We start from the raw sequence: 25,324 nt of genomic DNA on the forward strand, positions 1-25,324 counted from the left end.
TTTAGATGTGAACCCCAGATAACAGTCTGCTGCACAGAGATAAGAGATAAATGAACTTTCTTTTTTATGACTTGTCTTTTCCACCGTCGTGTAGTCAGGTGAAGACAGAGACTTAAAGGACCAGACCTGAACCAGATGTTGGGCCTTAAATGGACCAGATCTGCTGCTTTTTGGATCAAAGCTTTTCAAAGTCTGACACTGTGAACCCCCCCCCCCCCCCCCCCCCCCCCCCCCCCCCCACCCCCCACCCCGAGGCAAAAAACGGAGGAAAGTGCTCCGTCTTTGTGGGAAATATTCATGCTCAACCTTTTGGAAGTACAGCTCCCATTATGCCTTCAGGGATGTAGACATGAAATATCAATGTTGGCAAGGACTGAGTGAGTTATACCGCCGCCTCGGCCCCGGCTTCTTCTTTTTCTTCTCCTATTTGTTATATCCTGTGAGACTGGATCCATGTAAAGTACCTGAGAGATCGAACTGCAGCTGCTGCTCATGGTTGCACAGATAACTATCACTGAGTTACTGAAGGGAATTAAAAACACAACCACAACCACAACAAGAAAAGGTGATGATTATCATGCAAGTTCTGGAGTGATAGTTTTTCCACCTGTGATATTTATGGTTGTTGATGCATAATGGATGAAAGGGATAATGAAATGCTCCGAAAGTGTTAAAGGGATAGTTCACCCAAAATTGAAATTGCACTCATTTCAATGAGTCCCAATGGCCCTTAGTCGCCCTCATGACGACTAAGGGCTGAGAGAAGTTTCAGATTCCTCCGTGGCTTCTCTGAGTTACAGGGGGTCTCGGCGTAGCAGTGCATGTCCATATGACGGTTGTGAATGGATACCAACTGTCTTTGTGACAAAAAGACACACCAAAAAACATCCAAATACCTCCATGCTGCTCGTATGTAATGTCCGTCTTGTATTGAAGCCCCGAAATGCGAAATTGTCCCCAAAAAAATTAAATAAGTCCACTTTTCAAGCTTGTTTTGTAGCGGAAGCTTCTCAAAGCTCCTCTTCCCGGTTCGTCATATTTGGACGAACCAGGGTCTGTCCTCTTCCCTGTTCGTCCAGATATGACGAACCGGGAAGAGGAGCTTTAAGAAGCTTCTGCTACAAAACAAGCTTGAAAAGGGCTTGAAAAGGGCAATTTCGCATTTCGGGGCTTCAATACAAGACGGACATTACATACGAGCAGCATGGAGGTATTTGGATGTTTTTTGGTGTGTCTTTTTGTTACGGAGACAGTTGGTATCCATTTGCAACCGTTATATGGACATGCACTGCTACGCCGAGACCCCCTGTAACTCAGAGAAGCCACGGAGGACTCTGAAACTTCTCCCAGCCCTTAGTCCACATGAGGGGGAGGAGATAATGAGTGAAATTTCAATTTTGGGTGAACTATCGCTTTGAGTCACACTGAATAAGAATATGTGTGTCACATGAGGACTTATTTTTTTAGTCTCATTACAGCACTTGGGTTTTCAAAGTGTTTTAATTATCTCCAGAAGTTTGTATCTCACCTTCTGCTGCTACTGACAAGGGATGAAACCACAAAACACCACAAGTTGTCAACGTCAACACGGCACTCAAGGTGTTATTTTTTTGTGTAGGAAGCACGATAGATTTTTTTTCACCGATAACAGATAACATTTATTATGGTTTATATCCACACCTGAGGTTAAGAAAGACTAAGTACGTTTTCACACCTATCTCGTTTGGTCCGCACTTTTCAGTTTATTTTATTTCATTTAAAGGTTTAATAATCAGGGACAATGCACATTAATAAAACATTTTAATAAATGTAAACTGCTGTCCCTGGACTGATGTTAAGACTCACCCTAAAAGAAAAGAAAATGGTTTAGTTATCGTCATATAAATAATACATTAAAGGATTAGAAAGCTAAGTCTGAATAAGGGTTAAAAGGCAGAGAACTAAGCAAAAGTCCACAATACACACACTAGCTAACATAGACTCAGCTCAAACAGCAGCTGCTACAGACAAAACAGAAGCAACATTAAGCAGCAACACCAACATCAAAAAATAAAATAAAATACACAAGACACAATAACAAACTAGCAAGTCACAAACAAGCAAAACATAAACACTAAACACATAAAAGCAATGTGCAAAAAGCAACAGTTTGATCCAAATTTGGTCCGACCAAAGGATTCCAACATACCACCATTCAGACAAGGCTTTCAATATAAGGAAATGTGCGTTTCTCCGCAGACGACTCCGTCCTAATTATCTGGACTCTCTATCTATCTGGCCTGTCTAGCCTCTACCTGGTCTTTTTACTAAACTTAACCAACTCCTTTTATCATTGCCGAAGCCCCAACAGTGCAAACTCTTTTGGGGAAAAAATATGCTATTAAAGGAATTGTCGGAAAGACAGGATGTCTAAAAAAAAAAAGAAAAGAATACCTTCATTCCGACCGTAGGAGGCAAAAATGGTCGGATGATGGGAAATTTGATAGAAAATTAAGTGTTGCCATTTAGAATTAGAGGCCTATGAAAACGCCCTTAGATGCAGTGAGTAAAGATGAATTTAACATTATAGCTCCGCCTCTGACTTAACCAAATAATATAACAACATTACCACTGTAATCCGTAATGTTAACAGTGAGAACTCTTCAAAAATCAACATTTGTTATTGTTTCAAATCAATTTAGGGACTGAAAATGAGCAGAATCAAGGCTGATTATGATTGGCTCTCGTTATGACATTATGGGACTTTGCTGATAATTATTGCCCGATAATTATCAGTCAATATCTGAGTGATGACTATCTGTACCGGTATTTATTGTGCATCCCTAGATTTGTGCGTTAAACTTGTGTGAACTGACGCTGTTGTTCAGCATCAGTCCGATCACCTGTTGTCGTTGTGAGTCTGTGGCTGTGTCTCAGTGTCGGTCACATCCTGTCGGACTCAGATTTGAAAGTTGATTCATCCTCTAACTGCAGTAACGCTTAAAGCAGGAATATGCACACACACGCACGCACACGTCGCTCTCACACAAGGACAAACACACACACGACCTTGTTCCTCCTCCTCCTCCTCTTTCTTCTTCTTCTTCCTCTTCTTCCCCTCCTCCGATCATCTCTCTATCAGTGTAATTACAGCTCATCCATCTCGTCTGCCAGAACCTCAAGGACAGCACAACACACACGCACAACACACACGCACACACACTCACGCACACACTGTCCCCTTATTACTGAAAGATAATTTTAGTGAAATGCCGTTTTAATGACAAATCATATGTGGGTCATTTATAACCATCACCACCAGCCTCTAACACTGTGTATCAGTGTGTGTGTGTGTGTGTGTATTAGTGTGGGATCAGTCAGGCGTGTGAGGTTTAGTATTGCTAATGAATAAATTAATCTTTTGTTTTTATCCTCCCTGTTTCTTTTTTGCTCGACACAAACAGAAACTACCAGCTCCGTCGTCTCACAGGTAAATGAAACAAAACTCAGGTGAGTCGCGATGAACCAGGAGCCTCAGGTGGTTCAGACTCTACAGGAGCCAAAACTAAGAGCCGCATCATGTAAACATTGATCTCACGGTTATTAGCAATATTAGCATTAGCATCAAATAAGCAACAATAAGACAAGAAGACTCTGAGCCTCTCTTCTGATTGGCTGATCCAATAAAAAACAGAGCAGATTTCAGAATAAAACACTCAGAGAAACCAAATCCTGCAAGTTGTTGTTGGATGGATGTTTGGGTCCAGGTGGTGAGGGGGCGGGGCTTAGTTGTGACATCACAAAGTGACAGGAAGTCCTGACGGCTGGTTTTAAGGCTCAGTTTCTGAATACAGGCTGTGTGCATTTCTCTGTGGACTGAGGCTTTGATACTTTCACAGTATTAATATAGAACCTAGAGCTGCTTTATAATCACACTACACATGGACATCTACCTTTATACTGTATGGAGCTTTAACACAAGCATCTACCTTTATACTGTATGGAGCTTTAATACAAACATCTACCTTTATACTGTATGGAGCTTTAACACAAACATCTACCTTTATACAGTATGGAGCTTTAACACAAACATCTACCTTTATACTGTATGGAGCTTTAATACAAACATCTACCTTTATACTGTATGGAGCTTTAACACAAACATCTACCTTTATACTGTATGGAGCTTTAACACAAACATCTACCTTTATACTGTATGGAGCTTTAACAAAACATCTACCTTTAAACTGTATGGAGCTTTAACACAAACATCTACCTTTATTTTGAAGGAGCTTTAGACAAATATCTACCTTTATTTTAAAGGAGCTTTAACAAAAACGTCTACCTTTATACTGTATGGAGCTTTAACTCCTGGTAAAACTTTCCCTGTTAGTTAGTTAGTTAGTTTTTTTGATCATGATAAACTTTCACAAAGCTGTTGCCAAAAAAAAAAAAAAAGTGTTTATTCTGAGCGTGATATTTTTCTCACTGTTTTAAGTCCAGGTCAGATGCACATGGAGCCACACACAGATCTGAAACAAAAGAATCAGTCACTGGCAAATTAAATCTGCAGATTAATTACATCCAGTTTAATTGCAAATTGTAAGAAAATAAACAAACAAATAAACAAAATTATCTCTGAAAACCCATTATTCACCTCCATCATCTGTGGTAAAGAGGGAACAATTAGCAATCTGGTTCTGGAGCGACAAAAAGGAGCTGATATATTCAGGTTTCAGGTGGAGAGCGGCATCTTTTCAGAAACTCAGCCGTCACGCGGATGAAACGCGGCGGTCTGCGCTTTGATAAATGTTGAATGAGTGGATTTTTTTTCCTGCCATAAACACATGGATGAGCTCCGGCTCACGCTGCCACGTACCTGATAACTCATGATGAGGACTCTTGTCACATTCGCTGCCAACTTTGGCCGGAGCAGCGTGAAAAGCACAGATCTGAAGATGAAGTGTGAGATTGTCCTGGTTGAATAAAGGTTTTTAAAAACAGGATGTGGTGCTATTTGCAGATAAAAGGCGCGTGGGGCATGGAAGAGATCCAGGAAGCAGCACATGCATATGTTCATATTTACAAACGGTTGCCGTATCCACTCTCTGTGTCTCTGTTACAGCATCGCTCTCATATTAAAATCCGTGTTTGAGCCTGAAGGCAGTGCAGACGCTGCTGTCTGTTTGCAGAGCAGCTTCCTGTGACAGAAACATTAATCCTCACATCCCTCCATCCTCCTCCTCCTCCTCCAAACCTCTGAAAGAAACAGCTTTATATGACAGAGAGGAGAAAAAAAACCCAACCATCCCTCCATCCTCTTCATAACTGCTGAAACAGCTTCATCTGACAGAGACATTCATCCTTCCATCCTCCTCACAGCGGCAGAAAGAAAAGCAAAGCATCCGTCGGCTGCACAGATTTAGCCTCTGTATAAATGATGAAATTGACTCTGCTGTGTTTTATACACGGAGGTAACTTCAACCTCTGAGTCACAACGTAGACGACTTGAAGACCAGAGACTCATTTTCCTGATTCTCTTCCTTTTATTTGCGTTAAGCCGCCATGTTTGCTGCCCATTGTGCACCTGAGGATAATCCTCCAAAGACCAGTCTGTCCAATCAGAGAAGACCACATCTTCCTAAGGATGCGACTCCTGACTTGTGCTGCGTTCAGAACAAAGCGAGCTCCGAGTTGTCAGAATTAAATTGTGCGACGTGGAATTTGGAAATTACAGGTCGGAAACTCGGGTTTTATCTCAGAGCTCCGACTTTCCGACTTGATGTCACGACAAAATCAATCAAAACATGGCGGCCCTCGTCTTAAACGGTTAGAATTTAAACATTTTAAGTTATTTGTTGAGGTTTTTAATGCATATTTTTGCGTATTATTTTATTAAAGTTAAAGGGATAGTTCAACATTCTGGCAAATTGGCCCATTGCCATAATCCCTATAGTCATAGCAGTCGGTTCGTTACCTTTAAATGTCGGTGCAAGCTATTTTTAGAACGGCGGAGCAGAGCTGCGAGCTGCTCAGAGCTACGCTACGGAGGCTCATTATGGGATTTCTTTGGTTTCCCTCATCAAACTCATCAAATACACAATCCAACAACTCCACAACGCTCTGGTGGACAAGTTGTGACCTGCACATTCACCACGCTATGAGATAATAACACAATGTTACCAGACAGAGTTGTTTTAGAGGGAAATACAGAGACTGGTGATGAAAAACTGCCACCGACAGAAACGCACATCAGCAGTTTTGCATGTATTTCCCTCTAAAACAACTCTGTGTGGTAACGTCGTGTTATTATCTCATAGCGTGGTGAATGTGCAGGTCACAACTTGTCCACCAGAGCGTTGTGGAGTTTTGGATTGTGTATTTGATGAGTTTGAAACCAAGAAATCCCACGTTACCAGACAGAGTTGTTTTAGAGGGAAATTCATGCAAAACCGCTGATGCGCGTTAGCGTCGGGGCAGTTCTTCAGCAAGCAGTCTGCGTTTACCTCTTAGAGACATTAATGAAGAGCTGGTTCATGAGTCCCTCAAACACTTTCTCATCATTTTTTTTAATTAAAAGTCAGTAGTAAATGTATATAAATATGATGATATATAAAGTAAAGCCTGTTACCAGAGATGGTCACTACCTACACATTAGGATGTTGTAGTTTCTGTGATAAGAGCCGGCTCTCACACTGTTCCCCCCTTTTTTTTTTAAACTGCAACAATAATTGTGACCAAGCAATGAGTCAGAAAATCATAAGCTGGTGTAACAGCCGAGTTGGTGCTTAAAAACTAATTAGGTAGGCATTAGCACTTTAAACAGCTTTTATCATCACAAACAAAACTCCGATTCAATATGGAGCACAACAGAGTGTAAACATAAGATAAAGGTCTGAGGATAAAGGAGCGATTTCCATCCCTCTGATGATCTGAGCTGCACAAACACATCCTCAGTGACTCTGGGACGCGTCCAGGCTTCATTGTCGGCTCTCATTCCTCTCGGTCTCTCCGTCTTTTCTCTACCTCCGTCTCCTTCAGAAACAGCTGTTTGTCTTTCTGTCCTATTGTCTTTCTAATGCGTGGCTCTGTTAGGATCTCTGTTCCTGTAATGAGCCGCTCTCCCTTCAGGGAGGATTAAAGTCTGATAGAATACAAACAAACAACCAGTGTGTGATGACCCACTGCGCAGCCCCTGCTTCTATAAAAGCGCCGTCTTTCAGCCATTTAGCTTGTTATTCCTTCATCGAGTGTCGTTTCACAGACCGTCAGCGTCATGAAGCTGAGACTGTTTATCTAGTGACTGATCACTGCTGTGAATCTGGATGTGACCAGGTTTCTGTCTGCACAACATCTGCCTTTAACGAGACGCTGACAGAACGCTTCAGACTGTGAGGATCCGTCACACCGAGCCAGACGACGACAAGATAAAACTCCAAAATCATATTCCATGTTCATCAATTCATATCACGTTATAGAGTCATAATAAAGCTCTTTTTTAATTTTATATAATCACAATTAATGTCACTTAAATGTTATGTAACAAAATCAAAAGCCTTCTCACACAATCTTGACATAACAACAAATATCACATACTTATCCATCTATAATATTAACCCTCTTTTTTGGACAGTTTTTCAATTTTTCTCTTTTGATTTGCTGATCATTTTGGCTGTGTTACAGCTAAAGGTATGGATTTCTGTAAAAAAGTTATTCTTTTGTGACAAATTTTTCAAATCTAATGTTCGTTACTCTGTTACACGGGTCATTTATACAAATTTAACCCTTTAAATGCCAGTTTGAAGTCCTCAAAATGGCATTTAAAGGGTTAAATGTATGACAATTATTGAATGTTTGGTAGTTTTGAGCAGAGCTAAAGGGGCTTAAGAGATTTATGCAAAAAAAAAGCAGAAGAAATATTGATATATGATGATTTTACAGCAATTCTTTTGTGCATCCATTTCTGGCCACTATGGGTTCCCAATGGGTGAAAAATGTTAAATCTGACACCACATAAAAAATAGTAATGCAATGAAATAAGTGTTTGTGCTAATTTTTGACATATCCAAGACTCTAATAACCAGCAATGCCCCCAACCCCCCACTATTCATTTTATAAAAAAATGTCTCATGTTCAGTTTTTTGTTTTTTAAATAAAACAAGAGGCAACACGTCTTCAAAATGGCATTTATAGGGTTAAAATCCTTATAATCTATGACCATTTGGTCGTTTTGAGCAGAGCTGAAGTGGTTTAAGAGATTTATGCAAAAAAAAGCAGAACAAAATATTGATATATGATGATTTTATAGCAGTTATAATGGTCTCCATAATGTTCTATAATAATTGTTTCATTATTAGTCTTTTTAAATGAACTCCCAACTTGCAGCTGTATTCAGCCAAGGCCATTGGGAGGACTCGTTCCTGATTGGCTGCCAGTTTTCAGAGAGGACAAGGACGGGGTGAGGTTGACTGATCCTTTCAGCAAATATTGTGTGTTTATCAAAAGCCGATGTATCTTATTCCTCTGAGCCGCGGCGCGCCATTGTTTTCAGAAACTATTAAAACACATGAGTGAGTCACAGTGTAGCCGCAGATCTCATGTTCCTTTATAAACATGAACACACACTGTTTTTCATTTCGACTCAGTCTCAAACACTCTGTGCTGCTGCTGCCCCAAATATATTCACTACACAGCACCAAATGTAGATCAATGCGCCGCTGAAAATAGTCCCCAGTGAACGCACCACTGTAATGAATGCAGCTAAAAAGCTCATCGCTGCAGCCGGAGGAAAAGTTTGGAGAGTTTTTGTAGCTCGGTAACAAAACGCAGACTTCACCATTAAACTTGTGTAATGACATTAAATGTCACATTAACATCCCATAATGATAATAAAGGTCAAATTAATGCCCCATAATGATAATATACTGGAGGTCAGATTAGTATTTCAAAATGATAAAGGTCACGTTAACATTAGATTTTTTATGTGACAATTATTACTTCAGCTAAAGTTTAACAGCATAGTTAAGTATGGCTCAGGGTGAGGAGGGGGAGGTGCTGCAAAGGCTCATGGGAGTTATAGTGTAACGCTTTTATTTCATTAGGTCTTGTGTTGCATTTTGAGAAAATAGAAGGCAGCAAAAAATACAGTTTGGTAACAATTATTGAACCTGCATCACAATTTCTGTGACGTTCCTCTTCACCTCTGTGTTGTTTGACGTCAGCGTCGCCAGTCAGAGCTCAGCTTGGAAAATCATCTTCATTGTGCTTTTGATTGCCGTCATTTTCTTTGAGCTTTGAGCGGCTGCACCTGTCCTCACTTCCACCGAGCTCACTCACTCCGTTTTCAAATATTTATCTATCAAAAAATCAGCCTGATTATCAGGACAAAGACTTCCTGTTGAGATTCTGGGGTAAACATCTGGCTCAGTGTTGGGACTCGGAAACGGTTCGTCTTTATTGAAAACAAACAGTAGGTGAAGACAGCGGTCGGTAACTGGGAATCAGTCAGGAGGCGAAATCTAAAAGCAGACGGTTAAAGGGATAGTTCAACAGTTTGGCAAATTGGCCCATTGCCATAATCCCTATAGTTTTAGCAGCAGGTTTGTTACCTTTAATTGTTGGTGCAAGCTATTTTTAGAACGGCGGAGCAGAGCCGTGAGCTGCTCAGAGCTACACTACGGAGGCTCATGGGATTTCTTGGTTTCCCTCATCAAACTCATCAAATACACAATCCAACAACTCCACAACGCTCTGGTGGACAAGTTGTGAGCTGCACATTCACCACGCTATGAGATAATAACACAACGTTACCAGACAGAGTTGTTTTAGAGGGAATTTCATGCAAAACCGCTGATGCGCGTTCCCGTCTGGGGCAGATTTCCATCAAGCAGTCTCTGAATTTCCCTCTAAAACAACTCTGTCTGGTAACGTTGTGTTATTATCTCATAGCGTGGTGAATGTGCAGGTCACAACTTGTCCACCAGAGCGTTTTGGAGTTGTTGGATTGTGTATTTGATGAGTTTGATGAGGGAAACCAAGAAATCCCATGAGCCTCCGTAGTGTAGCTCTGAGCAGCTCACGGCTCTGCTCTGCCGTTCTAAAAATAGCTTGCACCGACAATTAAAGGTAAAGAACCTACTGCTATGACTGTAGGGATTATGGCGATGGGCCAATTTGACAAAATGTTGAACTATCTCCTTAAAAAACAGCAGACAATGTGGTGGGGAGCGAGTGGAGGAAATGGTTGGTGTAAATACAAGGAGCTTCTGAGGCGACAGGGCAGGAAAGCTCAGCTCACGGCGGGGCAGGAGGGTGTGACGGGGCTGAGGCGACAGGAGGATCGGTAACGGCCGAATCCCTGAAAGCTGCAAGATTCAGCGGCTGTCAATCATCTTTTCAGGCTACCTGTCGTCGATGGACCTTCCTGAACCTCGGAGCCACAACCCAAGACAAACAAAACCCTTCAGTTAATCCTCGCCGGCTGGAGCTTCTGGATCAACTAGAGGCCTGATGCATGAACCGAATCCAGACCATTAGCCGGCAGGAAGGAAAACCGGCACGTGTCTCAAATATAACCCTGATTTATTGGTAATAAGAGGAAAAAAAAAACCTTCTGCCACACAGGATCGATTTCCTCTCAACTCTTTGCTTTTTTCTCGCTCGTCAAATATTGGATAGTTTTACCTCCTCAGGCTGCCAAAGACTAGTACTCACAATAAACAATGTGGGAACAGGAAACCAAACTCACAAAGGCATCAAAACACCCACACCTACTGTCCTATTCCACAACATCTACTGGCACCAACACAACAGAGAGAGGATCCACTCTACCTCCACACGCTTTGGGTTTCAACTCCCAGAGCTCCCACTTGTCAGACGAAGACTTTTATTTGTTTTTAAAGAAGCTACATGTGAAAGGAAGCGGCTCCATCACCTCAACAATCATCCGTTTGTCTTGGCGACGTTTAGTTTAGTTTAGTTTATTAAGATCCCCAATAGCTGCAGCAAAACCACAGCTATTCTTCCTGCGGTCCGACAGAATGGGCTTTATGCACAGCTCCACTACTTCCTGAAATAAGCCAGTTCCCTTATTTCCTGTCTTACATTATTGGACAAACTGATTAATCCAGGTGTGTCTGACCTCACAACAATGGTCAGGCACACCTGGATTAATCAGTTTGTCCAGACCCTACAAATGAAAGCTTTCTGGTACCTTAGAATGAGTTGTTACAAGTCGTTACAAATACATAAGTGGGCGACGCACCGAACCGAGGCGGCCATGTTGCATCGCCATTTTTTACGTTGAGTGGCAGCGTGACCGTAGGTAACCACGGAAACTGAGCGGAGCTGTGGGCTCGGCCTGTTAAAACTGTCACCACTGTGTAGTGTGAGGAAGGACGGAGGCACTGGTGTTGCATTCAGGTGCAGTCAGGCAGACGGCCGTCGGCAAACCAACCAGATGTCATTTTACTCCACGAGAGAAAGACGGTAAAACAATACCACATCACCATGACAACATGTTGTCATGCCTGTATTGTTTTGCCTTGTGCACCACTTGTTTACATAGACACTTGTTTATCCTGTTACATGCAGCGTCTGTTGTCTGTCTGACGTCTGCCTGATTTCACGTGAATGCAACATCAAGAATACGTTCAGATAGGCTATGCAACCGCACCGCTAGATGGGGGGAATTCCTACACATTATACCTTTAACCGTCATGAACAAAAGATTACGGGTTACGGAGCGCGTTTGTGTTGCGTTGTGCAGAGACCAGAGCTGGGAAACCGGGGCGCGAAAGAAGTAGCGGCTTATAGTCTGAAAAGTACTGATGTTTTCGTTTCTTTCGGTTTTTTGCTTTTATTATGTTTCTCTATTTGTAATTCTGTCGGACCCCAGGAAGAATAGCTGTGGTTTAGCTGCAGCTAATGGGATCTTAATAAACTAAACTAAACTAACGTCACCAAGACAAAGAGATGATTGTTTCCTTTCACTTGTAGCTTCTTAAAAACAAATAAAAGTCTTGGTCTGACAAGTGGGAGCTCTGGGAGTTGAAACCCAAAGCGTGTGTGGAGGTAGAGTCGCTCCTCTGTAGATGTTGTGGAACAGGACGACATCTACACTGACGGAGGGACGGGGGGACGGTTCACGGCGCCGTCTCACTTGATCACAGCGCCGCCGTCAGCAGGAGTTATGATGTGATTGGACGGATGCAGTCGTGGGTCAGCAGTGTTTGTTACGGAGGGGGCAGCGACTGTCTGAGGCCTGTTGATCTCAAAGTCAAGGACCCGCAAAGACTGCAGCGAGCCAGGGAGGAGAGCGTGGTACAGTGTGTGTGTGTGTGTGTGTGTGTGTGTGTGTGTGTGTGTGTGCTCGCCGCTCGTATCAGTTGCTAAACCATCCATCAAATTAACGTGGCAACCGAGCGTCCATCACCCCATCCATCATCCAAGGGCGGCAGACGGAGCGACAGAACGCAGCGAGAGATGTCACGGACGAGTGGAGAGATAACAAGGAGAGAGGGGAAGAGAGGAGGAAGAGGAGAGGAAGAGGAGAGGGGAGGAAACAGAGGAAGAGTTGGCATGAATCAAGAAGAGACAGTGAGAATACTCTGATTGTCTAATTTTAGTGTAACGTCCAACTGTGAATAGAAAATGTCAGAGCGGGTTTTTCTGCTGTTGATTGACTGGTGAGAATAAAAAAGCTGTTTGAGTCTCATCTGAGCGTCGACCTGAGCAGACATCTTAACATCCAATCAGAGCTCTAGAGTGGCATTTCATCCCCGCTGCTGCTGCTGCTGCTGCTGGTGCTGGTGTCGTTTCTCTGGCCACAGTAAATTCTTCCGTCTCAGAGGGACAAAAGCGCCCGGAAACTTGCTGAACTTGATGTAATTGTGCATGTACATACACTGACCGTCCAAAAAACAAAAAAAAGTCGCCACCTGGATTTAACTAAGCTAATAGGTAAAAGCCTCCCATTGGATAATTACTGCATGGATGATTATGTTTCAGCTGCTGCAGCCTCATTTCTTAAACAGCCTTGTTGGAAGTTGTTGTGGAGAAGATGTTAATTTGTTTCAGAAGGGTCAAATAATTATTGGCATCAAGCAAATAAAACATCTAAAGAGATTGCTAAAACTACTGATATTGGGTTATTGGGTTAAAGGGATGGTTTAACATTTTGGCAAATTGGCCCATTGTCATAATCCCTATAGTCATAGCAGTAGGTTTGTTACCTTTAATTGTCGGTGCAAGCTATTTTTAGAACGGCGGAGCAGAGCCGTGAGCTGCTCAGAGCTACGCTACGGAGGCTCATGGGATTTCTTGGTTTCCCTCATCAAACTCATCAAATACACAATCCAACAATTCCACAACGCTCTGGTGGACAAGTTGTGACCTGCACATTCACCACGCTATGAGATAATAACACAACGTTACCGGACAGAGTTGTTTTAGAGGGAAATACATGAAAAACTGCCACCGACAGAAACGCACATCAGCGGTTTTGCATGAATTTACTCCGAAAACTGGATGGGGATTATGGCAGTGGGCCAATTTGCCAAAATGTTGAACTATCCCTTTAAGAACTGTCCAATGCATAATTGAAAATACTCATTGAGTGTGTCAAACTCGGTTTTAAAATCATGTAAAATCCCATCACCCCAAAAAACAGAGAAATCCTCGTCCTCAAAAAACAGTTTTACCCTCAAACGCCAAAGTTCAGCACTATGTAATTATCAATTTTTTCGTCTTTCAGCATCTATATTCTAACCTGTGTTTCCAATCAAATCTCATATACCACTTTACATTAACTTGAACACAAGCTTCTTTTATGGAACAAATATATGAAATTTGTAACCGAGATTTGAATTGTTTTGATGTGTGAACTTGTTGATTGGAGGATGAGTTTGTCAGGTCGTGTTTGGGTCGTCAGGGATTTCACAGAGAGAAGTTACATAACAGCGACCCTGTGTGTGGTGTGTGTCTCTACAGTTGTAGGGAATTTATGATTGTATTTAATACTATACTGAAAGATGGCGGCAGTATTGATGGTCCCTGTCCACCTCACCACACAGAGCTGGACCCACCACACAGCTCATAAAGAGAGTTCATTCCCATCGTAGCTGGAACATTTATTTCCCTTAATTGCAAAGATTTGACGGGCCTTTATCTTCCAGGCTATTATTAGAGAGGCCTCTCCACTGCTGCGTGTTGGGGAAGTACTGTATGTTTGATGTATTTTGGTTTTAAAAAAAGAAAAACTCGTTGTTTTTTGATCTGCTCCAGTTCGCTGTGATAATTCTCTGCTGCTGCTGCTGTTTGCTGTTAATCTTCCTCACATTAAAAGCTTTCCAGCAGTTCAGGGGGAATAATCCCTTCACCTCCTCGATAGGATTTCACTGTGAAATATGTGAAGAAGTGTTGTTTTCATTAACAGCACTTTAATTCAAGATGGCAAAGTAGAATCCAGTGGATTAAATGGTGAATAGAAATGGTATCTGTTTAAAAATAGAAACTCGACAGCAGCACAGTGGTGAGTATTACAACCAGGCTGTTGTTGGACTGAGAGGGGAATAATGTGGAATATAACACAAGAGCCCTACAGATGAGTTCTGCCAGCAGTGCAGCTCTGGAGACCACAATGTGGGTCAGTCAGTTCACATCTTTGGTCGGGACCAAAATATCTCTATCGGAAGTTTTGGATGAACTGACGCCAGCTTTGGTCCAGATCATGGTCCCCAGAGGATGAACCCTAATGACTTTATACCTTCATCCAGCGCCACCTGCAGGTCAAACTTATCACTAATCTAATAGGGGTGGGAGAAAAAATTCACATAAATATCGCAATATCTTTTTTGACGATTTCGTTTTTTTGACGATTTTTTTTTTTTTTTTTTTTTAAATATTGTGCAATGTTTATTTGTTTGCCTTTTTTACATACAGAGAGTACAGGTTTTGAAAAGGGTTTAAGTTCACTTTATAATGGAGTATGTTCCTACAGTATTTGTGTGCAGATAAATGTTAAAAATGCAGACTAAAAATCGAGAGAATCGGCAATATCGTAGAATCGCAATTTAAATCGAATCGCTATCCAAAGAATCGTAGAAGAATCGAATCGGGAGAAAAGCATATCGTCCCAGCCCTATAATCCAATGAGATGCATCAACATCTGGTTGAAGAGTTGGCATAAACTTTAGTGCAGATTTTCATGTTCCCCAGAGGATGAGTCCTAATGACTTTGGTGATCCCTCAGATTTTCATTGACCACATTTTTTGACCACATTTTCAAGGTCTTGGTCTTGATCAAGACCAAGAACAAGGTCAAGGTGTTGATCTTGTCTTAGAATCAACTACATTTTTACTTGGTCTTGGTCTTGACTCGGTCTCGACCCCCTCAAAGTCTTGGTCTTGGTCTTGGTCTTGACTACTAGGTCCATCTACTTTCTATCCAATGAAATATACCCAACACCCCAACAGACATTGTCCCCAGAGGATGTAGCACATAGATCTGCTAGCACGGCTTTAGACCTTTGCAAACACACGGTTTAATGAGCTTGAGTTAAAGCTAGACCCTCAGATACTGACATATTTTTGATTTTATTTGGTTCTTAACTAGATTCACTCCTGAATGTGCAGTGATCGGTGATCAATCAAATCTGGAAACCTCCCTGTGTGTTATAGAAACACTCTCAATCTCAATCAGTGGCTCACAGCAGGAGATCCTTTTAATTAGTTATTAAAATGACTGAAAATTGAAAATTACTTTGATGAACTCCTCTATTGACATTCAGACAATAGCAGCTGATACATCCGTCCATAGATTTTCCTAAACAGCTTAGTGGCGTCATGCAGAGCTGCTGAGATGTGAGGTCAAGACCTGACGATATAAGAGAGGGGGAAACCCAACAGTTCCCACAACGAGCAGCATGTGGAGTATGGAGAGGGAAAAAGAAGCTTCTGTCACAGAGCTGAGAAACATGAGCAGCATCCTCCACATCCACATCCACATCCTCATCCTCATCCTCATCCTCATCCACTCCCCGGAGGGAAATCTGAAGGTTTCACCTCGGCTGACCTTCATGTTTCTGTAAATCGATGCAGACACGGACAAAATGTGCAAACGGGACACGATGGGCTTTAAACCGAAGACCTTGTTCTTGTCAGGTGACCGTGCTAATCACTGAGCCACCGCGCCACGGCTCTGTTGCAGTCGAGGCAGCATATTTTTTGGAAGCAGCGTATTTCAGTCCTGGGGGACACAGCGAAGAAGTGTGTATGTGCTGATACTTTGAAGTGAGAACGTCACACACACTCACACACACAGACACACACCGAGAGACACACACCCCCCATTGAAAAACATAATGCTCCCTGGTTCCTTCTCACCTGGGAGAACATGACTGCCGGCGTTTTAGGAATCCTCAGGAGACGATACTCAATTCAGCCGCTCGCTGCCAGTCCACCGAAAAGAGCCACGATTTCAATAAAGGCTCCACTTTCTGAGCAAATATTCACTCTGCTGGCTGCCGTGCTCCGGGATGAGTTCTGGTGGAGGGGGGAATAAGAGGAGAGCAGCTTTAAAAAGTTTGAATTTTTATTGAAAATCACTCCTGCTGGGGGAACCGGGGAGTAAATGAGAGGAAAGGAGGACGAGACCGAGGAGGAGGAGGAGGAGGAGGAGGAGGAGGATGGTGATGAAGCATTAGCATAGTCTCAGTGTTTGTGGTTGGTTTTTATTCCTTGGCAATAATATTAATAGCTTTCATTAATATTCACAGCATCAGTGTTTGTGTTGAATGCAGGGCCGTTGTATAGGGGAGAAAGGTGATGATAATTCTAGGGGCCCAGCGCCCAGTGGGGCCCACAAAAAACCCCAGTAGTCTAATCGCTGTATGATTTATTCTGTGTAAGACCCTGACTAATACTCATAGTACACTGTAAAAACTCAACATCCTTCCAAGAATATTTGTCTTATTTCTTGTCAAAATGTCTCATTTCTAGTCAAAACTAATCTCTTTCCACTTAAAATAAGACTCATAACCTAAAAAGTAACTTGTTTTTAGATAATTTTCACTTGTTTCAAACTAATTTTCACTTGAAATAAGTAGAAAAATCTGCCAGTGAAAGCATGTTTTTTGTGCTTGTAATAAGAAAGAAAAACTTGTTCCACTATCAGATTTTTTCTACTTATCCCAAGTGAAAATATGCTTGAAAGAAGTAAAAAAGTGTCTAAAAACAAGCTACTTTTAATATGATGTGTCTTATTTTAAGTATAATGATATTTGTTTTGACTAGAAATTACATTTTGACTAGAAATAAGACAAACATTCTTGGTAAGATACTTGGGTTTTTGCAGTGTAATGTTGCATTAGCATCAAAACTGACAATAAAAAAAACAAAAATGATAATACATACGTGGTCTAAGAAAAAAAAACTGGAAAAGTTAGGCGGAGGGGCCCACTTTAGTATTCTTTAAGGGGGCCCAGAATTCCTAGCAACGGCCCTGGTTGAATGTGTGACTGAGGATCTGTTGGTGGAAGTTACTCAGCATCATTTTTGACATATTATAATAGATATTCATGTCATCCTGACTGTTAATCTATTTCCTTTTTCTTGGGGAGTTCCTCTTCAGTCTATTCAGGTAGTTGTATAATGAACAGATGGTAATTAATCGTCTAGAGGAGAATCTGTTGTATGTGACATTGGGCCATGATAAATAAATCTGACCTGAATTGACTTGTTATCAACTAAGAAGTGCTGGTATTAGCGATGATGGCAATTAGGGTTGAGTTTCAACAGAATATTATGAATTTTGTATCAGTCCAATTAGGTTTAGCTTTCTGATCTGTAATCAGCCTATTTTGGGGCTTAGATGCAGAAACACAGCAGTTTTTAATGGCGACGGTTGATCCTCGCAACCTGAAAATTGGAAAAGAAGGAAGAGATTAGAGCCGTTGATTAAATATGTGTCTCAATTCAGAGTTCAAATCCTTCTGAAGCTTCATTTATAAACTGATTGTTGTCTTGTCAGTGTGACGAGGAAATACCGTTCTCAAAGGTCCCGTCAAATTTGTCTCTTGTTTCCCAGTAAGAGATCTAACAGGTGGATTCTGCTCAGGAGAAATGGTAAATCCTCCGTGGACCAGCTTTGTTGTTACGCACTGAATATTTCAAAGCATTTAGTTTTCCTTCCCTGCACGTTATCCCCCAGGAGCCTCTTCGTCAGTAGTCAGAAGGATTCATACTCTGGCCATCAAATTTGATAGCAATTAGTCTGATTTGTGTGAAGATATCTAAAATATACCAAATCATCTGGTGAGTATTTATCAGACTAGGAGGACAATCTGACCTGTAGTGGCACTGGATGAGGTGTGCAGGGATCAGCATGGCCACGAGGATTCATCCTCTGGGGACAATGAAGATCTGCATGAAAGTCAGTGACAGTCCATCCAATAGATGTTGAGAGATTATTGTGCCGACCAGCCAACAGATTGGTATCTGGTATGTCAATAGTCACTGGGATTCATCTTCTGGGGACCATGAATGTTTGTACAGAATTGAATGACAGCATTAAAACCCTACCTTGTAGTTAAAGGAATAGTTCACCAAAAAATGAAATTCAGTCATGAGTGACTCACCCTGATGCTGATGAATACTCTATATATACTCAGAGTAGTTTTTTTATTCCTCAAAGTGCATCTGGATACACGGGAGGCCGGTTCGTAGTCCAACGAAAACTTTATGAAACAACGTCATTTAGGACATTTTTACAGCCTAAACAGTCCTGTATTGAATTTGCCTGGGATGTGGATGTGACCGGACTTGCCTAAATGACGTTGTTTTGAGTAAACTCTGGACTATATCCCTTCAGGACACTTGGATTGCAGTGGACGAGCAGTGTGGAGGAATATTAAATGGTTTTTATGTAGAACTATTCCTTTAAAACCCTATAGCTTGAAGTTAAGACATGTACATTTCTCCAAGTCATCTGGGATACAGAACAGTTTGACCTGGTAGTGATCACTGTAGTCAGAACGATCCATCCTCTGGGGACCACGAACGTCTGTTAAAGCCGTAAACATCCATCGATTCTCAGCAGCAATGTGAATAAAGTGGCTGAAGCTCAGACAGATGAAAGGTTTCATAAAAGGTTAGTTGGCGTCGGAGCTTAATGAATCCTGCTGTCGACTCTACAGAACCAATTTATTTTACATTGAGCCTCCGTAGCTTCTCTTGTTGCTTGTACAGTTTCGCGGCTTCACACTGAGACCGTGCAGAACCTGATTCGCTGTCTGTGGAGAGACCGATGTGTTCTTACAGCTGTGTGCAAACAGAATTTATTAGAGTGGAAGTGAGAAGGCAGGGTGACATTACTGGGACAGCCATGTTTACCTGTGACTATATGTGTGTCACTGTGTGTGTGTGTGTGTGTGTGTGTGTGATATGGTAGAGATACAGAAGCATTACATCATGATGTGACTCTGTGTCCTCTCACTTCCTTCTTTATGTGGAAGATGATACAAGTCGTGTGTGTGTGTGTGTGTGTGTGTGTGTGTGTGTGTGTGTGTGTGTGTGTGTGTGTTGTGCTGGATAAGATGAGATAACATGAACTATTATAGATCCCCTGTGGGTGAAATTCAATAAAAAGAAGGACTTATCTGGGATTTGAACCCCAGGACCTCTCAGCACCTTGAGCGAGAATCAAACCCGCGATCCAACAAACCATGACGACCTCTGTCTGTCCGTCCTTCACCTACAACCAGCTGGTTTCTCTCTCTGGTCCAGTCCGAGAGCCGAAGCTGCATCCAGACTCATCATCTGCTCCTCTTTTCATTCACTGCGGGACTGATAACATGCATATTGATCAGTGACATCACCACTACCCCTCGTAGCCATAGCAACGCCTGTCTATCAGCTGCCGGTGTGCGTGTGAGTGCCTGTGTAATTAGTCTGGTGGATCAGACTGATTAACTGCTCCATCACGCAGATACAGAGGGGAGGAGGAGGAGGAGGATGAGGAGGAAGAGGAAGAGGTGGCAGCTCGTTGTCAAACATTTCAACAGATCCTCAGCAGATCAACACTTCACTTCATTAAAGGTCCCTCAGTTCACACTTCACTGGCTTTTATCTGAAGTGTTGATCCAGGAGGAGATAGATTTGGTGGAGCTTTCCAGCTTCTCTCTGGAGCTCTGGTAACAACCGGTCGGTGTCAGCCAATCAGAAGAAAGGAGGAGGCTCTGAGTCTCTCTTCTGATTGGCTGACTGTTTTCTGAGTGATCCATTAAAAAAAAAAAATAGAGCAGATTTCAAAATAAAACTCTCAGAGAAGCCAAATCCTGCAATGTGTTGGATGGATGTTTTTGTCCAGGTGGTGAGGGGGCGGGCTTGGTTGTGACATCACAAAGTGACAGGAAGTCCTGACGGCTGGTTTAAGGCTCAGTATCTGAATACAGGCTGTGTGCATTTCTCTGTGGACTGAGGCTTTGATACTTTCACAGTATTAATATAGAACCTAGAGCTACTTTATAATCACACTACACATGGACATCTACCTTTATACTGTATGGAGCTTTAACACAAACATCTACCTTTATACTGTATGGAGCTTTAACACAAACATCTACCTTTATACTGTATGGAGCTTTAACACAAACATCTACCTTTATACTGTATGGAGCTTTAACACAAACATCTACTTTTATACTGTATGGAGCTTTAACACAAACATCTCCCTTTATACTGTATGGAGCTTTAACACAAACATCTCCCTTTATACTGTATGGAGCTTTAACACAAACATCTCCCTTTATACTGTATGGAGCTTTAACACAAACATCTCCCTTTATACTGCATGGAGCTTTAACACAAACATCTACCTTTATACTGTATGGAGCTTTAACACAAACATCTACCTTTATACTGTATGGAGCTTTAACACAAACATCTACCTTTATGGAGCTTTTGTACAAACATCTATGGAGCTTTAAGGATTGACGTTTGTGGACAAGCACCATTGCCCACCACAGATTAAGTTTTAGGGGAAGCTGTATTACTAAACAAGTGATGTTGCCTCTTAACATCCACAGCACAGACTGGATGTCCCTGCTCCCATAGTGATTGGGTGTCAAGCAGCAATTACCCCCCAAATGCCTTTAAAGGCCACTTTACAGATGTTACACACTGAAGAGTGTTAATATGTGTTGAGGATTACAAGCTTGGAAAAAGTGTTGCTGTTCCTCTAGTAGCGCCACCCTCAGGACAATGATGCTAAGACTCTAAATGATGCTAAATCATTCAAGTGTTTGTTCTGTTCAATAGTTTGAGAAAGCTTAAGTTGCCTCACTGTGCGTTAAGACAGTGGAAAAAGAAATTGCCAATGACATCGTATATTAATTGATAGTCCAAATAAATCCTTAGTAAATCCATAATCACATAAATATAATCAGTGGGAACACTATTTGTAGTTGAAAATTCATCATTATGAGGAAATAGAGTAAAAACAATGTTTATAGTAGTTAAAAAATGGACACAAATACATACACAAGCCATTATTCAACATCACATAATTACATAAGTAATAGACACAGAAAAACATTAAAATCCTGCTTCAAGCTTTTGTGAGGGTGACTAAAGAAAATGTTGAATATCGTACTCCTAGTTTAGGCCTCTGGGGGTTAATGTTTGAAGGGTAAATATATAATAGCTCTCTCTGTCTGACATAGAAGACCAGAAGACCAACAGGTCGAAAACATTTGTGTGCAATAAGGAGGATCACTGTGTTACTATCTGTTCAATAGTTTCTCAAAAAATGGTGGCTTGATGCTAAGAGATGCTAACAGGACTTGTTGTGTCCTTGAATGCATTCTGTCAGTTATAGATTGAGATCAGCTCATTTAACATCAAACCCATGGTCGTCGATTGGATCAGGCAGTTGCATTAGCTCATTTTCTCCTGCAAACTTGCCAAATTGCCTTGAGCTCAGAACCAGTTTGTTGTTGTTGTTCCTTAAGAAGACCGACTCAGGAGGAGCAGATGTCTGTTTGTCCATCACAAAGAATCAGTTGGGAGTTATTGAAGTGAAACATTTCTGACAGAGCTGCAGAAACACCAAGAGACGGGCAGATTGATACCACAGCAGCAAAATATTAACTTGGTTTCAAGGCCAGTTATAAATATCTTTTAAAAGTTGTATTTTTTTGTTTTTTATACCTTTTTCATTTTCAGTGACGTTGCCAAGGTTTGACAGGCAAACAGAAAAGGCTCTTGGGTGTTTTCTGCAGGTAAACACAGAGAATCCCTAAGCAGCAGGTTTCCGTCTGTTCTCTGGAAACAGAACCGTTAAATTCTGGCTGCGTTTTCTAAAGACAAACATTTACAGATTGCTTAAAGGTTCATGTTAGTTTTATTGTGTTTTTGATTTTTTTGTCCATGTAAGCAGCATGAATCTAAGGATGGAAACCTTCTGATGTTAAGACGTAGATATTTTTTTACATCTTCTGAAATAAATGGATTGCCGACTTCTCATGTAGCATCACCAGTAGGTCAAGTTTTTATTTCATTTGCTGAAATCTCGACCAGATGTCTCAGTCCTAACATTTGAGATCCCCAGAGGATAGATCTCGAAGACTTAGTTGATCCCCTGCAGTATCACCAACAAGTCAAACTTTTCTTTCAATGAAACCTCCAAAACAAGGCGGTTTATGTATTGGTTTTACTATACCCATATTCATGATCCCCGCAGGATGAACCTTGTGACCGTCATAAATCTGCAGTCAGTAGCTGGTTAAAGTTTTATCTTATTTGACTCAATAGCTGCAAGATGAATTGACAAATTGGGACTATCTTAACAACTATCAAATGTGTTGTTTTGAAATTTTGCACAGATATTCATTATCCCCAGAGGATGGATCTCGGTGACCTTGGTGATTCTCTGGCTTTTCTGGCTGATCTTATACTTATGAAATCGTTAAGAAGTTTTAATTTTGATTCCTCAAAACGATTCCTATACAATTTTCATTTGCTACAATTGCTGTCAAACTTGGGATAGCAACTATTCATGTTCCCCTCAGGGTGAACCAGTGATCAGCCTTAGCTCTACTTTAACTAGTGCATTTTGGAGCCAAACTAAAATAGTAAACATTGGCACATTGAATAGTTAAAGGTGTTTTATAATGGGAGATGGCAACTCTTCCACACATCAGTCAGCAGCTTTTTGTTTGTTCAGCCTGGTGGAGTGATTCTCTGAGGGTAGGGTTGGGTATTGAGAATCGAATGGAAGTGGTTTAAACATTTAAATTCCATTGAAATTGTTAAAAAGTTTTAATTTGGATTCCCCAAAACGATCCCTATACAATTTTCATTTGCATTTGGTTTGCAGTCCACTGACCGCTGGTGAACTAGTACACAATGCAAAGCTTTTTTACTCTGCCTCTTCAATATCACACTAACTATCAGTATGCATTGTGTAGACTCTCTTGGTCCTCAGAGGATGGATCTCAATGGCCAATGTTTCAACGTCAGTAACAGTCCAATCTTTACCTGATGGTTTTGCCATTTTAAATCTCAACAATTGCTGTCAAACTTGGGATAGCAACTATTCATGTTCCCCTCAGGGTGAACCAGTGATCAGCTTTAGCTGTACTTTAACTAGCACATTTTGGAGCCAAACTAAAATAGTAAACATTGTCACATTGAATAGTTAAAGGTGTTTTTTTTAATGGGAGACGATAACTCTTCCACACATCAGTCAGCAGCTTTTTGTTTGTTCAGCCTGGTGGAGTGATTCTCTGAGGGTAGGGTTGGGCATTGAGAATCAAGAATTGAATAGAAGTGGTTTTAACATTTAAATTCCACTGAAATTGTTAAAAAGTTTTAATTTTGATTCAATTTCAATGATTTTCATTCACATTTTGTCTTTGGTTTGCAGTCCGCCAACCGCTGGTAAACTGGTACACAATGCAAAGCTTTTCTACTCTGCCTCTTCAATATCACACTAACTAATATGCGTTGTGTAGACTCTCTTGGTCCTCAGAGGATGGATCTCAATGGTCAATGTTTCAACATCAGTAACAGTCCAATCTTTACCTGATGGTTTTGCCATTTTTAAATCTCAACAATTACTGTCAAACTTGGGATAGCAACTATTCATGTTCCCCTCAGGGTGAACCAGTGATTGATTGATTGATACTTTATTATCAGCCTTAGCTCTACTTTAACTAGTCAAAACGAGCCAAACTAAAATAGTGACATTGTAAACTATGTTAAAGGTGCTTTTTAATGGGAGACGATAACTCTTCCACACATCAGTCAGCAGCTTTTTGTTTGTTCAGCTTGGTGGAGTGATTCTCTGAGAGTAAAGAGGGTGAAGTGAAGTTTCTGTCATCGCTCTGTTTGCAGTTTGGTGACATCCAGTAAACAGGAACAAGCTGCACTGAGGGAACCGACTCTTTGATTCCACTTTCACCCTCAGCACAGAAAAGTTAAATATTGGATCGTACTGAGACTTTTTCATCTAAACCAAACAACAGATGATTATATCAAACTGAGAGAGTTCAGGGACACACACACACACACTCACCATGTGATCCTGTTGTTCTTCCACCGAGGTCAACAGCGAAGCCGGATGAGCTGATAGGGCGCAGTGGTTGGTCATGTGACGTCACGGTATTGATTATTGATCGGGAACGTTTGGCTGGCAGATGATGGTGTGGTGTGTGCGTGTGTGCTGGTTCACACTCCTCATTAGCAGGGAGCGGTTTCACTTTAAACGAAGCAGCAGCTCCAGTAATGAGAACACACTGAGCCTCAGAGGTGTGAATATTAGAGCACGGCTGTGAGAAATATTGGAATCCATCAAAACAGAACCTTTAACTTCCTCCACTTGTTTCTGTCTGTGTTTAAAAGTCGATTGTTTTTTCTGCTCTCGGCTGTAAAATCCATTTTTTTGGTGGAGATTTGAACAAAAACTGAACTTGACTCCATTATTTTGTCTGGAGAGCTGAACATGATCTGGGCCTGATTGAGTTACTGGCTCTGTGGACTAGCTCGGCCCGCTGAACGTTGACCTGATTCACTTTCTCTTTGTGCGAACATTTGGACAAAGACAAGTAGAAGGAGGAAAAAAAAGTCCTTTGAATTTAATTTGGGTCTCTGTAGATTTGAATCTAAACTGGGCCTGATTGCATTTCTTCCTCTGTAGACTTTAGTAAACTCTCAGCTCTGCTCTGTTTTAACGTTTGTCTCCTTGAACATAAACACAACCACATTTAATTTCCCTCTTTGTATAGATTTTTAATTCCACTTTGTTTTCTCTGGAGCTGATCAGACACTAACCCCATTACCTCTCTGT

At 41.4% G+C, this 25,324-nt stretch overlaps 1 protein-coding gene across 1 annotated transcript in view; it reads left to right on the forward strand.

Annotated features, from left to right (window-relative positions):
* Positions 1-25,324, forward strand: part of LOC146962330 (thyrotropin-releasing hormone-degrading ectoenzyme-like) — a 194,654-nt gene that overhangs the window by 24,468 nt on the left and 144,862 nt on the right. The window lies entirely within an intron of this gene.

The sequence above is a fragment of the Trachurus japonicus genome, chromosome 23 (assembly GCF_045865225.1).
Source record: "Trachurus japonicus isolate A0001 chromosome 23, Traja_1.0".
Taxonomy (NCBI): domain Eukaryota; kingdom Metazoa; phylum Chordata; class Actinopteri; order Carangiformes; family Carangidae; genus Trachurus; species Trachurus japonicus.